Below are 6,786 nucleotides of genomic sequence, written 5' to 3' on the forward strand. Positions count from 1 at the left end.
TCCTCAAGTGTGAAACCCCTGTCTGCCAGGATCTGATCCCGGGGCATGTGCAGCGCAGGGTTTATAAATCCACACTCCCTGACAATATGGATATCTGAGACTCTGCCTCCCCAGGCCTGGGACACGAAGTTAATGTGACCCACTGGGCTGCACGATATGAACACTTTCACTGTGGCGTGGCGTTTGTAGGAGGAATAGCACTGAGCACGAGCTTTAAGAGTTCTGGGTGCATCAATGAAAATTTCAAAACAATCTATGATTGATGTGAGACGGGGAAACTTTGTTTTGAATACTGGGGGGATGGTTGAGAATATTTGGTCCCTGCACTGCCATTTAATCAAGAAGTCAAGCTTGACGTACATCAGGTCTATCCAGGTCCAGAACACTTTGATGACTGTTGCCTTTGACACACCTCTGATGTGGGAAATGAGGTCAAAGGACATGTCGTGACGCAGTTTGACAAGGGTGATAAATAGCTTATCTATGGGTGAGATTATGGTGCTCCTTGTCTTCTCTGTGTGACAGTAAGAAAACAAGTTCTGAAGCACTGGCCAGGTAACACCTGTCATCATTTTGCATTTGGTGTTGTTGCTGTCCACAGATGAAGCGGTCAAGGAGCTTGACTCGACCTTGGTTCTCTGTTGGTCACCATCCTCCTTGGCTGCATCCCTCTCCTCTCTGAGAGACTGCATCTCGTCAAACAGAGACTGCTCAGTGATGGGAGGTGTGGCTGCTTCCTCAACTTGGGCTGCTGCCTCAACTTGGATGTCTTGGCTGCAACGTTTAGTCCTCTTGTGGGGAGTCACTTTAAATGAAATAAAAACCATACTAATAAGAAACTGCAATTTAGGAACCCATTGATTTTGGCACATAACTGAAAACTAGATGATATCACTTACGATGGTATGAAGAGGAGTTCCTTTTTGCACGCCGCTCATGGCGACTGATGTTCGTTGACGTAGATGGTGTAGACTGTGATGTTGAAGGGAATACAGATGGAATGTAGTCTGGGTGTGTTTGGTCATTGACCTTTGCACCTGAATGAATGAATGAATGAATGAATGAATGAATGAATGAATGAATGAATGAATGAATGAATGAATGAATGAATGAATGAATGAATGAATGAATGAATGAATGAATGAAAACGTTATTAACAGATTGCAGAATGGATACAATACAGTACGGCTCAATACACACAATTGTTAAAAGGATGCAGACCAGAGAGACTTTCGTCTTGTTTACATCAGGGTCCCCCATTTTCAATTCATAGTGACATTTGTGACATACTCAACATACATGACATCATGACATTTATGGCATAGGGACATACATGACATACAGGTATATAGTACTGTTACATTTGTGACATAATATGATATGCAAATATACAGTACTGTTACCCCATAGATCCTGACAGAGAGTATATACATATGACATGTATATTACAAGCAATACGACTATTCAATAACAAGTCCTTAGAGCAAGGACAACAACACTGAATGTGATTGATAAATAGTATACTAGTAACATATAAAAATGAAAAAGGCATGTAGGCTACACTGAGAATGGACTATTATGGGGAAGTAGCTAGCAGAGACTGCTAGCTAATCAATCAATCAGCTAGCAGCTAACATCTGCTGTTTACAGCCTCACAGCCAATACAACTTAATTTACTATATAAATATGTGTTCCTTATTCTCACCTGTTATGAAATGGGTAGAGCAGACATACGTAGAATTTGACTTGGGGGACCAGGGTCTGCTTTGGTCGACTCTCCCGTCTGCTCTACCCAGTCAAAGGAAGTTGACTTCGAGAATATACAGTACTGTTTACAGTATGTGTACAAGGGAAGACTACTCGAAATGTGTTGTTTTCTTTGTGCATTAAGCCAGTCAATTTGCTCTTTGTATGGGATTATAACGGAGTTGTTCTTGTTTGTGTGCTCCCCTCGCATTTGACGATCAATTGGACTTGAAAACAGCAGTGACCACCACTCGTTAGATCATATGAAACAGTAGCCCCTGTCACGTCACGTAAGCGGCAGATAAAACAGTGAAGATCAGATCATTTGACTTACCACTTAATCCAACGTTCATTCCCCACAAGCGTCTCCGGTGACCCGAACACCAGCCAGTATTTACCCTGGTCGATTTGGTCGTCCACTCCTGTTCCCGGCACACGCTGCCGATTAAGGGCACGTACTTGGTCCTCAATAATGGACATTAGTGGACAAACCACTAAAACAATGGGGTTTACGTGCCATTTGGAATAGCCATAGGTCTTTGCTGTAGCCGGTATTTTTGTATTTCTGATTCACATTTAGGAGGCATAGCAAGTTCGGTTGTCTCGAAGGAAGGATATAATTCCAACTTGACTTTGACTTTGCGCCTCCTGGCGGCACAAAACAGAAGCCGCACCCACCCTAATAAAACCATTTGACTAGGGACGTTAACAGGCGGTAGAGGCCGTTGGAATGGCGGTAGGAGGGACCTCAATTTGCAATGCTGTAACTGTAGCTACAAAAATTCGACAACATCCTAGAATATCACCTGTCTCCATAAAAGGGCAAAAGCATCATTTATCAATGTATGCAGATGACATTTTGTTATACGTATCTAACCCACAGGAGTCCCTTCCTCCAATTATGGAAGTGTTTAATTATTTTGGCTCTCTTTCAGGTTTTCAAATTAATTGGGATAAAAGTGAATTAATGCCAATACAAATAAATAAGGATAGCTCCTCATTGAACTCTATCCCCTTTAAGATTACCAAAGATAGATTTACTTACCTAGGAGTGACCGTTACTAAAAAACCTGAACTCTTACTGGAAGAGAATTGGAAAGTAAAAATAAAACAGTTGAAACAGAATATAGATTTTTGGAAGACCCTCCCACTGTCACTGGTTGGGAGAGTAAACGCTATTAAAATGGTGGTTCTTCCGAGATTTACATACATCTTTCAGTCAATTCCAGTATTCATACCACAGCGGTATTTCAAAAAATTAGACTCGATTATAATCCCCTTTATTTGGCAGAATAAAGCTGCACGTATTAGCAAAAAACACTTATGTAAAACAAAAAATGAGGGTGGCTTTGGTCTTCCAGACTTCAAATGTTACTACTGGTCTGCACATTTAAACAATATGGCTTTCTGGAGAAGTGCTAACCTTACGGAGGGCATGGAGGAGGTCACTCCTGCATGGCTCTCAATGGAGCGAGCAGCCTGTCAGGGAACCTCTCTCCTAGCCCTTTTGAATAGCCCTGTCAAGATAACAAGTCATTATATGAAGGGAATTTTATAGTACATAGCTCCTTGAAGGTATGGAAACAGATTAAAACATACTTGAAAGCTCCAAATATGTATACAGACACTCCAATCTGTAATAACCATGCCTTTAAGCCATCCACTATGGACCAAGGGTTTGCTCAGTGGAAGGCGAAGGGTATAGGGAGCTTGAAGGACTTGTACAAAGAGGGCCAGTTCCTATCATTCGAGCAACTGAAGGTCAAACACGATTTACCGTCAACACATTTTTTCCGCTATCTACAGATACGGAACTTCGTAAGGACTCATGTAGATACATGGTCAGACATTCCTCAGCATCAAGCACTGGAAAATATAATTAATGTTAGACCAGGTAGTAAAGGGGCGGTGACAATAATATACCAGACACTTTTCAATCAGGTAATAGTTAGCACAGAAAGATATAGGACTGAGTGGGAGTCAGAACTGGGGATACCCCTCAATGAGGAATTCTGGGAAACATGTCTTACAAATATTCACCGGTGCTCTGTAAATGTTAGAATCAACTTGATTCAATTTAAAGTGATACACAGGTTGCACTACTCAAAGGTGAAAGTGAATAAGATGTATCCTAGCGTATCACCACTGTGTAACAAATGTAAAAATCAAGATGGTACCCTTACACATCAACTCTGGTCTTGTCCCAACTTACACACATTCTGGTCTGATATATTTGACTTTTATTCAAAAGTTTTTAATAAACAGTGGGAACCCTGCCCCTTAGTGGCCATTTTGGGATATAGTGACGATGTCACTAAGTACATTTACATTCACATTTACATTTAGTCATTTAGCTGACGCTTTTATCCAAAGCGACTTACAAATTCTGTACGACAAGCCATCAGGAAGAGCACAACTCTATCAGCTGAGTAACAATGTTCATCAAAGTGTTGAGTGCTACAGTGTAGGTTAGTTTATTAGGACAAGTGCATGACAGTATGGTTAGTTAGGGTTAGATTTTTTTTTAATTTTTTTTTTATTTTTTTATTTTTTTTAATTCAGATAATGGTTGAAGAAGTGCGTCTTTAGTCGACGGCGAAAGATTGGACGTGTTTCGGCTGTCCTAACTGGGGTGGGTAGTTCATTCCACCATTGTGGGGCAAGGACTGAGAATAGGCGACTTCTCTTTGATGACCCTCCCGGAGCTTGGATAGGAGTAGGTCTGAGGCGGCCAGAAGATGCAGAGCGTAGGGGTCTTGAGGGTGTGTAGTTAGAGACCATTGACCGGAGGTAGGCGGGAGCAGTTCCCTTTGCCGCACGGTATGCTAGGTCGAGGGCCTTGAAGCGGATTCGTGCAGCAATGGGGAGCCAGTGCAGGTCCCTAAGAAGTGGGGTGACATGGGCCGACTTCGGTAGGTTTGAGATCAGGCGGGCCGCTGCGTTCTGAATGAGTTGAAGAGGCTTAGTGGCAGTGGCCGGGAGGCCAGCGAGCAGTGCGTTGCAGTAGTCGAGGCGGGAGATGACTGTTGATTGGACGAGGAGTTGGGTGGCTTCTTTTGTCAGGAAGGGGCGTATCCTTCTGACGTTGCTCAGGAGGAATCGGCAGGTTCTGGTTGTCGCTGCGATGTGAGCAGAGAAGTTCAACTGGTCGTCGAGGACAACACCAAGGTTCTTGGCGGTCGGGGACGCGGTCACAGCTGCATTCTCGACTGTGATGGAAAGGTCGGTCAGGGGGGAGGATTTGGCCGGCAGGTGGAGCAATTCTGTTTTGCTTAGGTTCAGTTTGAGGTGGTTGGTCGTCATCCAGGCAGAGATGTCGGACAGACAGGCCGAGATCCGCTCAGAGACGTGGATATCTGAGGGAGGGAAGGAGAGGAAGAGTTGAGTATCGTCGGCATAACAGTGGTAGGAGAAGCCATGAGACGTGATAATGTTACCCAGTGATTTAGTGTAGAGGGAGAAGAGAAGGGGTCCTAAAACCGAGCCCTGGGGGACACCCGTCCGCAGGGCGCGGGTGGCCGACAGGGTCCCTCTCCATGACACTTGGTAGGAGCGGTCATTGAGGTATGATGACAACCATGTCAGCGCAGAGCCAGCCACTCCCATTCCTGCGAGGGCCGCAAGGAGGATCTGGTGGTTGACTGTGTCGAAGGCTGCAGATAGATCTAGGAGAATCAGGACAGAGGAGAGGCCTTTCGCTTTTGCTAAGTGAAGTGCCTCTGTGACCGCAATGAGGGCTGTCTCTGTGGAGTGACCAGTCCTGAAGCCTGACTGATTAGGGTCTAGGAGGTCATTCTGTAAAAGATAAGCAGTAAGTTGGTTGGATACAGCACGTTCAAGTGTTTTAGAAAGGAAGGAGAGAAGAGAGACAGGACGGTAGTTGCCTATGACGGTAGGGTTCAGGGATGGTTTTTTTATGAGGGGCGTGACTCTGGCTTGTTTTAGGGAGGTGGGGACCACCCCCGAGTTGAGTGAGGAGTTGATGGTTGCGGTTAGGAATGGGAGGATGTCTGGTGCTATGGTCTAAGTACTCTGAAAATGAAAAAAAGGCCGATATATCTAGGTGCTGTGTTGGCTAAAAAGCTCATTTTGAGACTTTGGAAGTCGGATGCAGCACCTTCATTTGAAATGTGGATGAGAGAGCTGGGGGAGACCCTCTACTTAGAGAGGCTTAGATTTAAAAATACAGGACGGAGAAAGGTGTTTGATACGACATGGGGACCGGTGTTGGACTACTTAAAGGGTCTGAGGGAGGATGAAAAGGATATATAAGTTCAAAATGTTACTCGTATTACAGCAATGTCTGAAGGTATAATCTCTGTGGTGTCTTGGCTTTTGGCCTTTTTCTAATGCTCTGTTTTTTATTTTTATTTTTTTGTCTCTTTTTTTTTATTTCCCAGCAAAAATCGAGCTTATTTAACTATCCTGTTTATATGTATGTATGGACCCGTCAAAAAAAAGAGAATGTTTATTCTTACTTTGAATATTTTTTTGTTATATGCCGCTGGACAATTGTTTTTGAACAAGAAAAAAAATAAGATTGCATGTGTGCATCAATATGGAATGTAATGTGCAATAAAAATACTTATGTGTGAACTGTGAATGAACACAACACTCTAACTGACCATCTTTAGATAATAAAGTACTCAACCTCTATTGTCTTTAACGATGAATGAACAAAACAGTCTAACTCTACTGTCTTTAGATAATAAAGTCTGAAAACATTGTTTCTCTGAAAACTATCTGTTTCGGTGGTTATAGTATCGTATAGCTCCGCTCTGCGTTTACTGGAATACATCCCTGTATCAGTACTAGCACTGAATAAATCTTCACATGCACCTATATACACCCACTCGCCTGGCCATACCCCCATCCGCTCCTCTACATAAGCAGGGGTGTGGCCATACTAACAGCTCCTTCCTTGTTTTCACCACCATCAAGTGTCTGTGTACACCACTTGCGTTTAGTGAAGGAGCTACGTTGAAGAGAAGGTTATGCGTTGACATTATATCTTTATTTTCTCTCTCACAATTTTTCGAG

The 6,786-nt window shown here is 43.3% G+C and overlaps 1 long non-coding RNA gene across 1 annotated transcript; it reads right to left on the reverse strand.

Moving 5' to 3' along the window:
* Positions 1-609: 609 nt before the first annotated feature.
* LOC311248671 lies at positions 610-2,103 on the reverse strand. Its single transcript, XR_014620969.1, has 3 exons — positions 2,081-2,103; positions 900-1,037; positions 610-805 (listed from the first exon to the last, which is right to left on the reverse strand). It is a non-coding gene; the product is annotated as an uncharacterized lncRNA (long non-coding RNA).
* Between the last annotated feature and the right edge of the window lie 4,683 nt (positions 2,104-6,786).

This window comes from Notolepis coatsorum (genome assembly GCF_963971535.1).
Source record: "Notolepis coatsorum genome assembly, contig: SCAFFOLD_250, whole genome shotgun sequence".
NCBI classification, from domain to species: domain Eukaryota; kingdom Metazoa; phylum Chordata; class Actinopteri; order Aulopiformes; family Paralepididae; genus Notolepis; species Notolepis coatsorum.